Source organism: Zootoca vivipara, chromosome 8 (genome assembly GCF_963506605.1).
Source record: "Zootoca vivipara chromosome 8, rZooViv1.1, whole genome shotgun sequence".
Lineage (NCBI taxonomy): Eukaryota > Metazoa > Chordata > Lepidosauria > Squamata > Lacertidae > Zootoca > Zootoca vivipara.
In genome coordinates, this window is record NC_083283.1 from 65,359,852 (window position 1) to 65,367,210 (window position 7,359).

Here is a 7,359-nt window from a genome sequence, read left to right on the forward strand (position 1 = left end):
GACAAAGAATTGAAGCGAGTTATTTCCTCCCCTTTTAAAGGAAGATAAATTTGTCTATGGGTTTGGGAGTTTAGCGTCCGCTAGAGTAAAACCATCGCGGGAAGAAAATGCTGAAACAATTATCTGTTTACCTGGGCTTTTCTTTCTTTTTAGCGCATTACAAAATTGCCGCCCTTGCAAAAGGTGCAGCTCTGTATGTACTTCTTGAAGTGCAGTTAGGGAGTTTTAGACTTTGGGGGGCGGGCCCCGGGGGGATGGCGCGTGTGTACGGTATGTCGGTGGGCGAGTGCTTTCTAGATGCGAACTTGCTTTATTTGGAAACCTGGCAAGCCACGTGTTTGGGGGCTCTCCTGCTGTCTCGGGGTCCTGTACCTCTCCCCCAAAGTTCTGCCTGGACGGTACTACTACTGACCACGCGCTTTCTGTGCGCCTGAGAGAGTCTCCAAAAGTCCGCCTCCAAAAAGTGAACGCCATTGCGTCCGGAGGTGCCCACCTTTCTGTCCGCTTGTGAATCCACGGAGCCTGGGGCCCAGGTGAGGCCTCGGTAGGTAGGAACAGCTCCCCAAACCCAAGTCCTCAGGATTCACGAAGCGATGGCATTTAAATTGCTGCCTCCACTTCCAAGGGAACCGCATAATCTGTCACGGACGCTTTAGTTGAAATTTCTGCATTGCAGGGGGTTGGACAAGATGACCCTCGGGGTCCCTTCCAACTCTACCATTCTATGATTCTATAATTCATCTATTGGGCATTCGCCAACGCTGGGTTAAATGCGCGTGAACCGTCGGTTTAAGCAGGGGGGTCGACGTAACTTACTTGCCGGGTTTCCTCCCTGGAGATAGCGCCTACCCTTAGCTTCAAAAAATAAATACTCCCGAGGGGCAGGTGCTGGAGACAGGTAACAGAGAAGCGCTGTTGCCTGCTCGTGAGCATCTCAGGGGCATCTGAACGAGGATATTGGACGAGATCATGACCTGCAAGGTGACTGCATTGCTAGAGTCGATATCTGGCAACAGTGATGCAGTTAAGGCGATTTTAGACCCTGAGCTTATTGCTCTGAAGCAGTGTGTGTGTGTGTGTGTGTACACGACTTTATTTCCTTCCAATATGTGTTAAGCCAACCCTGCTGCATATGGGGGGGCAGGGGCTGGGCTTCTGCCCCCCAAAGTCGTGCCCTGCTGGTGGTGGCATCAACTGCACCCCAACCCTCACCATTGGGATTGACTTTCCCACCCGGCTGTCCGGAGTTCGGATCCCAGTCCTTGCAAGACAACAGGAATTGCACTCTGAAATTAAGTGCCATTGATTTCAGTCAAACGACGGCTTCCTCCTAGAACAGAAGCTCTTCCTCAAGGAGCAAGGGGAAATGCATTTTCCCCACACACACACCTTTTTTTTTTGAGTTCTCAAGCAGCCCCTGAAAGGGGGATGCGCGGTTTCAGCGTCCCGCTCTCCTTCTCTGCGTTAGGATGGAGCCCAACTGCGGGTTTGTCGCCCGAATCACAGCTCTGAAAGCACCTCCCGCTCCTTTCCAGTGGATTGCACGGGAGGGTCTTTATCCTCAGCCTGCTGGGAAGCCATCAGAGCCCTTGACTCACCAGCGGAACTTACTTCCAAAGATCTCAAGTAGATGTGCTGCTGGCTGCGCCAAAGGGGTGTTTGGAGCGGTTCCCGATGGGCTGGAGGTGCAGGCCTGATCTTCCCGCTCAGAAGCCAGCCAACCCTTGATTTTATGCAAGCTTTCCTCGTGCATAACAACCATGCCCTAAAAATAAAAATATAAAACCCAGCAGCTTCCTATTTAAAATGGGGCACCCCATCGATCTTGCATTTCCAAACAATAAAGCAGGGAGTGGATTTGTGCAAAATCTTTTTCTTTTCTTTTCTATTTTAACTCTTCGTTTTCATATTTATATTCAAGAACGCTGCATCTTGGATTTTCTTGGGGGCCTGCTGTACATTATAAAGTCAGTTTCAGAGTACGCTTCGACCACAGTGCTGTGTTTACATTCTTTTCAAGGCAAGCCTGCATGGACGTAATTTATAACCTAAACACTCGAACGTAACTTGTTTATATAGAGAATGACAAGACCTCAAAGACCGAAAAACTGAATTTGTCCAACTGAGAGCTCCAACGAGGCTCCACTGCCCCCTAGTGGGCAGACAGAACTGTGGGAAGGAATTTTTCATTTTTCAAAAAAAAACCTTAGCTGTGCAGTTAGTTATCTGTCCGGCAGGCAAGAGCAATTGTAGCCAGGGGAACTTAACTTCCAGGAAATTAGGCACAGGGTGAGCTAGAGAGAGATAAATGGATCCATTTCACTGGATCCCTTTCTCAGAGAGTGATTTCTCTTGCAAAACCTTTCAACCACAAAGTTGCTCCCAATTGTTTTTACGGGCAAATCTCATTTCCCCTCCCAGATAGAGATCCAAAGTACCAGGTGGTGCAGATACGGTAGTATCATGTGGCTCCCGGCTCTCCTCTCTGAGAGCTGGTGGCAGCAAAAGGGGGGGCTGCTGGGGGAACAGATGTTCCTCACGGGGTTCTTCCCACTTCACTAGTGTTCCTGCGGCTGTTGCTGCTCTGAGCATATGTTATCGATGGCTCTCAGCCCTTAGCCTTCTCGGAGGCCGTGACTGTTGGAGGAACTGGGGGTTAAGTGATGTATAAAGTTCTCTCCCCAGTCCTCCTGCTGGTGTTGCTTCCTCCCAGGTCCACACCAGTGGCCAAGAGGAACAAGCTTTCCCTTCCCAACAGGCTTGGCAATCATGCTTGCGGGTTTTTATGAAACGAACTAGCAGGCACAAGGAGGGCAGTTGCTCTGGGGAATGCAGAATGCAGGGCAGTGGGGAGAGGTTTTTAGACTTTCCATCTTTTCTGAGACTGGACGTTCTCGTATCCAACAGCTGCGGCTGCCGGCTTCGCACCTCTGAAAAGCGTTGGTGGCAATGGAGGGCAAAGGTTCTTCAGAGTGTGGCATGTTTGAGGAATTCAGTTTCTGCAGATCCTTATGCAAAGGTAGACCTGATCGCAACTACCTCCTAGATGTGTGGCTCGACATGGGATGATGCTTTAGATTCTGGCACCTCTCCGAATTTTGCAATACAGTTCCTGGCTCAGAAATATGTATTTCACGACGAAGCACATTTCAGAAGTGTACTTCAAAACAAAGGGATGCATCTTACGGTAAATTTTGGTGCAGATATGGATGGGTCGCTCCATTTTTCAGAACCGTCTGCCCAGGCCAACAAACTTAAGGACTTGACTTAAATTTACAATAGCTTATTATAAATGTAAACCATAGCACTATATACAGAACACCGCACCAGAAGGAAAAGAAATGGAAAGAGAAACCCAGGCTCCTTCTGGCCTCTTATTATAGTCAACATGACCTTGAAGAAGAGATAACAGAACCAGTTTAAACCAGCTGTACTCAGCTTCTCTGAAGAAATAACCCAAACATCAGGAACCTTCTGCTGGTTTCTTTCACACAGAGAAGCTCCCAGAAACCTCTTGAATTAATCAGAATAGGAAAGATCTCTACATATCAGATCAATACTTTCTGCACTAAGAAATGGAAACTGGCACAAACATCTCTGCTGCAAACAGCTGCTGCTCTAAACAGATGGTGTCAGTGGCTCCCAGTCTTTAAATCTCCCAGAGACAATGGCTGTTAGAGGCACAGGGAAGCAGTGACATAAGAAATCCTTTCCTTTCCATAGCCTTTTTGCTGGTGGTTGCAAAGGAGAAGAGAAGGTTAAGGGGTGATATGATAGCCATGTTCAAATATATAAAAGGATGTCATATAGAGGAGGGAGAAAGATTGTTTCCTGCTGCTCCAGAGAAGCGGACATGGAGCAATGGATTCAAACTACAAGAAAGAAGATTCCACCTAAACATTAGGAAGAACTTCCTGACAGTAAGAGCTGTTCGGCAGTGGAATTTGCTCCCAAGGAGTGTGGTGGAGTCTCCTTCTTTGGAGGTCTTTAAGCAGAGGCTTGGCAGCCATATGTCAAGAATGCTTTGATGGTGTTTCCTGCTTGGCAGGGGGTTGGACTGGATGGCCCTTGTGGTCTCCTCCAACTCTATGATTCTAGGAGAGTCCTGGGACTGTAGAAGGTAGGAAGCTGCCCCATTTCAAATCAGAACTATGTTCCATCTAGAACAGGATTGTCTCCATGGACTGGCAGAAGCTCTCCTGGGCTTCAGGGAGGAAACTTTCCCAGCCGGAAAGGACCTTGAGGTTCATCTAGTTCAACTTCCTCCAATGCACCTGTCCCTTATGGGGATCAAACATACAACCTGGGCATTATCAGCACAAGAAGAAACCTAATAAGAGTCAGGTTAACACACAAGTAGGATTTGAAATGTAATCAGCAGTAAAAGAATTTAAATACTAAGTTAGGATGGAGAGGGATGATAGGTTTAATACGCAGCAGGATAAGGGGAAACAAGGAAACCAGGAAATAGTGGATCAGAAGTTTGCATTTGTTAAAAAACATTGGGGGAAACCAAATATGTTATTACTGTATTTTTCTTTGTGTATGTTGCTCCCATGGATAAGACGACCCCTAATTTTTTTTGAACCCCAAATTAAGAAATCAATATTTTAAACATAAAACAGAACAACTTTGATATTTTATTAAATATTCAAAGCACCAGCATAGCAACCTCTGTTGGCACCTGGGGTGGTGGGAGGGGTGCATGCATAATTAATAATAATAATATATTATTTATACCCCGCCCATCTGGCTGGGTTTCCCCAGCCACTCTGGGTGGCTTCCAACAGAAACATTAAAATACATTAATTTCTTAAACATTAAAAGCCTCCCTAAACAGGGCTGCCTTCAGATGTCTTCTAAAAATCTGGTAGCTGTTTTCCTTTTTGACATCTGATGGGAGGGCGTTCCACAGGGCAGGCGCCACCACCGAGAAGGCCCTCTGCCTGGTTCCCTGCAACTTGGCTTCTCGCAATGAGGGAACCGCAAGAAGGCCCTCGGAGCTAGACCTCAGTGTCCGGGCAGAACGATGGGGGTGGAGACGCTCCTTTAGGTATACTGGACCGAGGCCATTTAGGGCTTTAAAGGTCAGCACCAACACTTTGAACTGTGCTCGGAAACATACTGGGAGCCAATGTAGATCTTTCAAGACCGGTGTTATGTGGCCGCTCCCAGTCACCACTCTAGCTGCCGCAGCACAGCATACCCCACCAACAGCTGAGATCGCTCTAAGTTGCTGAGCTTCTTCACGGCAGCTGCTGGAAGGTGAGTAGTGCTTTTTAAAACTCCTCTGCACTCACCATCTGTGTATAGGACAACCCTCAATTTTGAAATAATTTTTTAAAAGCAAAAAACCATAGTCTTTTACAAGGAAAAATACGGTAAGTTTTTTTTTTGGGGGGGGGGAAATGTAAAAATAAAATAAAGAGGGATCTTTCCCAGCCATACCTGGAGACTTCTGGTGATTGAACCTGCAACCTCCTGCACGTGGTTTGCTACTGAGTTATGGTCCTTCCTCAGTTCACCAGGTCTCCCTGCCGTCAAAGTGATTTCTTTTATTTGCGATATTTTTATACCTCCTGCCCATGAAAGAACACAGAGTTTTAGGAGGGAAATTTTCAATTTACACATACCTTCAGATGTATCAGTTTTTCAGCGCAAAACCCTAACAGCATTAAAGCAGACAAATAAATACACAGAAAGTCTGGCCATCAAATAAGTGCTTATATCCTTGCCAAGTAATGGAAAGAAACTTCAAACAGTATCTTTATTACACTGAACAACATACAAGTTGACAGAGGCAGCTCCAGCTCTAGCAGCCAAAACCACAGAGGAACCCGCTCGATAAATAACGGGGCCTATCCTCACCCAGGCGCAAATATTCGATATTCTGGTTAGCCAAATCCTCTTGAGAACACGAGCTAGCTATTTCTACAAAGTGGGCAAAGCTTTTGATTCAGACAGAGCTTGTGATTAGGCAGAACAAAAGCTACCCACACAAACACAGCTTGGGGCCAATAAATTGCAGCTAATAAGTTTGTGGAAACTCAGGCCACAAAAGAGCCCAGCAATGTTCAGTTGGCCTTACTTTCCGGGAAACATGCATAGGATTGTGGCAGCAGTTGCTTTTTTAAAAAAAAAAAAAATTGCTAGCAATAAATCATTATTTTTTACAAAAATATATAACCACCTAAAAAACAGAACACGCAACATAAGGAGCACCATCAGAAACTTGCTAAGTACCAAACCTTCCCAATATTTTGGAGGCCTGCTACATACACCTTCATTTGCCCTGCCTCTCTCACTTTCACTTTCTTTTCAATAGTTCCTTTCTAAGCGCACAAGCGACCAAACCCTGTTGGCATGTGCTTTTGTGCAGATTCTGCTGGAGAACTTTCTGTTGCACTGCTACCCCTCCAATACAAAAACATCCCCATTTTGCCGCTGCAAACTGCTACTGATGTTTATCTGCTGTTGGGCCTTGACGCAGGGAGGAAGCCATTAGCAACCCCCCTTGCCCAATTCTTTGGAGGGAAATTTGCCACCAGCAAGTTCTCTGGAGGCGGCAAGAATCTGGTTCTCCCTGTCCTTAACAGTGACAGCAGCAGGAATAGCAGGAAAGAAAAGAGAGGCAGGTTGAATTACAGGTAAGACAAGGGACACCGGGAATGGCCATGCCTGCCTGGAGAACTGTATAGAAAAGGGTGCTCTATTGCCCTCTATGCTTCAGGGCTGGGATATCACAAACCCATGAGCCTGACCCAGCCTGCCAAGATTTCTCTATTGCTAATGAAACAACCCCTGTGTTGCAGACTTGAGTAAAATACCAACAAAAAGGAGGCAACACGGACGAAATATATCTGTTTTTATCTTTGCTAAATATAACAACATGCGAAAAAATATGGAACGCTTCACGAATTTGCGTGTCATTCTTGCGCAGGGGCCATGCTAATGACCTGCATGCTCGCCAGCTGCGCCCTGCCAACCATAAGGCTGGCGGGCATGCAGCTTCCCTCCCAAGCCTCCCAAGCCTCTGCAGGGATTGCTCTCCTCCCGAGGATGCTTGGGAGGGGTGCAACTTCACTCCCAAGCCTCTGCGGGGATCGCTCTCCCACAGCGGCATGGGGAGAGTTGCACCCCGTCCCCCAATGGCTGGCAGTGCACAGCTATGGCCACCCAACACTATGCGTGTTAATTTGGGGGCGCTGGGTGGATATTTGCACCCCGGCGCCGCATCTGCTAAAGACGGCCCTGTTTTAAACTCTCCCTCATGGAACGATGGCCAATCAGAGGCCGTTCATTAACCATTTGCTGGCAAGGAAAGAAAGAAGAAAGAAACCCTTTTTGATCCAACCTGTC

At 47.0% G+C, this 7,359-nt stretch overlaps 1 pseudogene; it reads right to left on the reverse strand.

Moving 5' to 3' along the window:
- Window positions 1–6,895: 6,895 nt before the first annotated feature.
- Window positions 6,896–6,954, reverse strand: LOC132592597 (U6 spliceosomal RNA; annotated as a pseudogene).
- Between the last annotated feature and the right edge of the window lie 405 nt (window positions 6,955–7,359).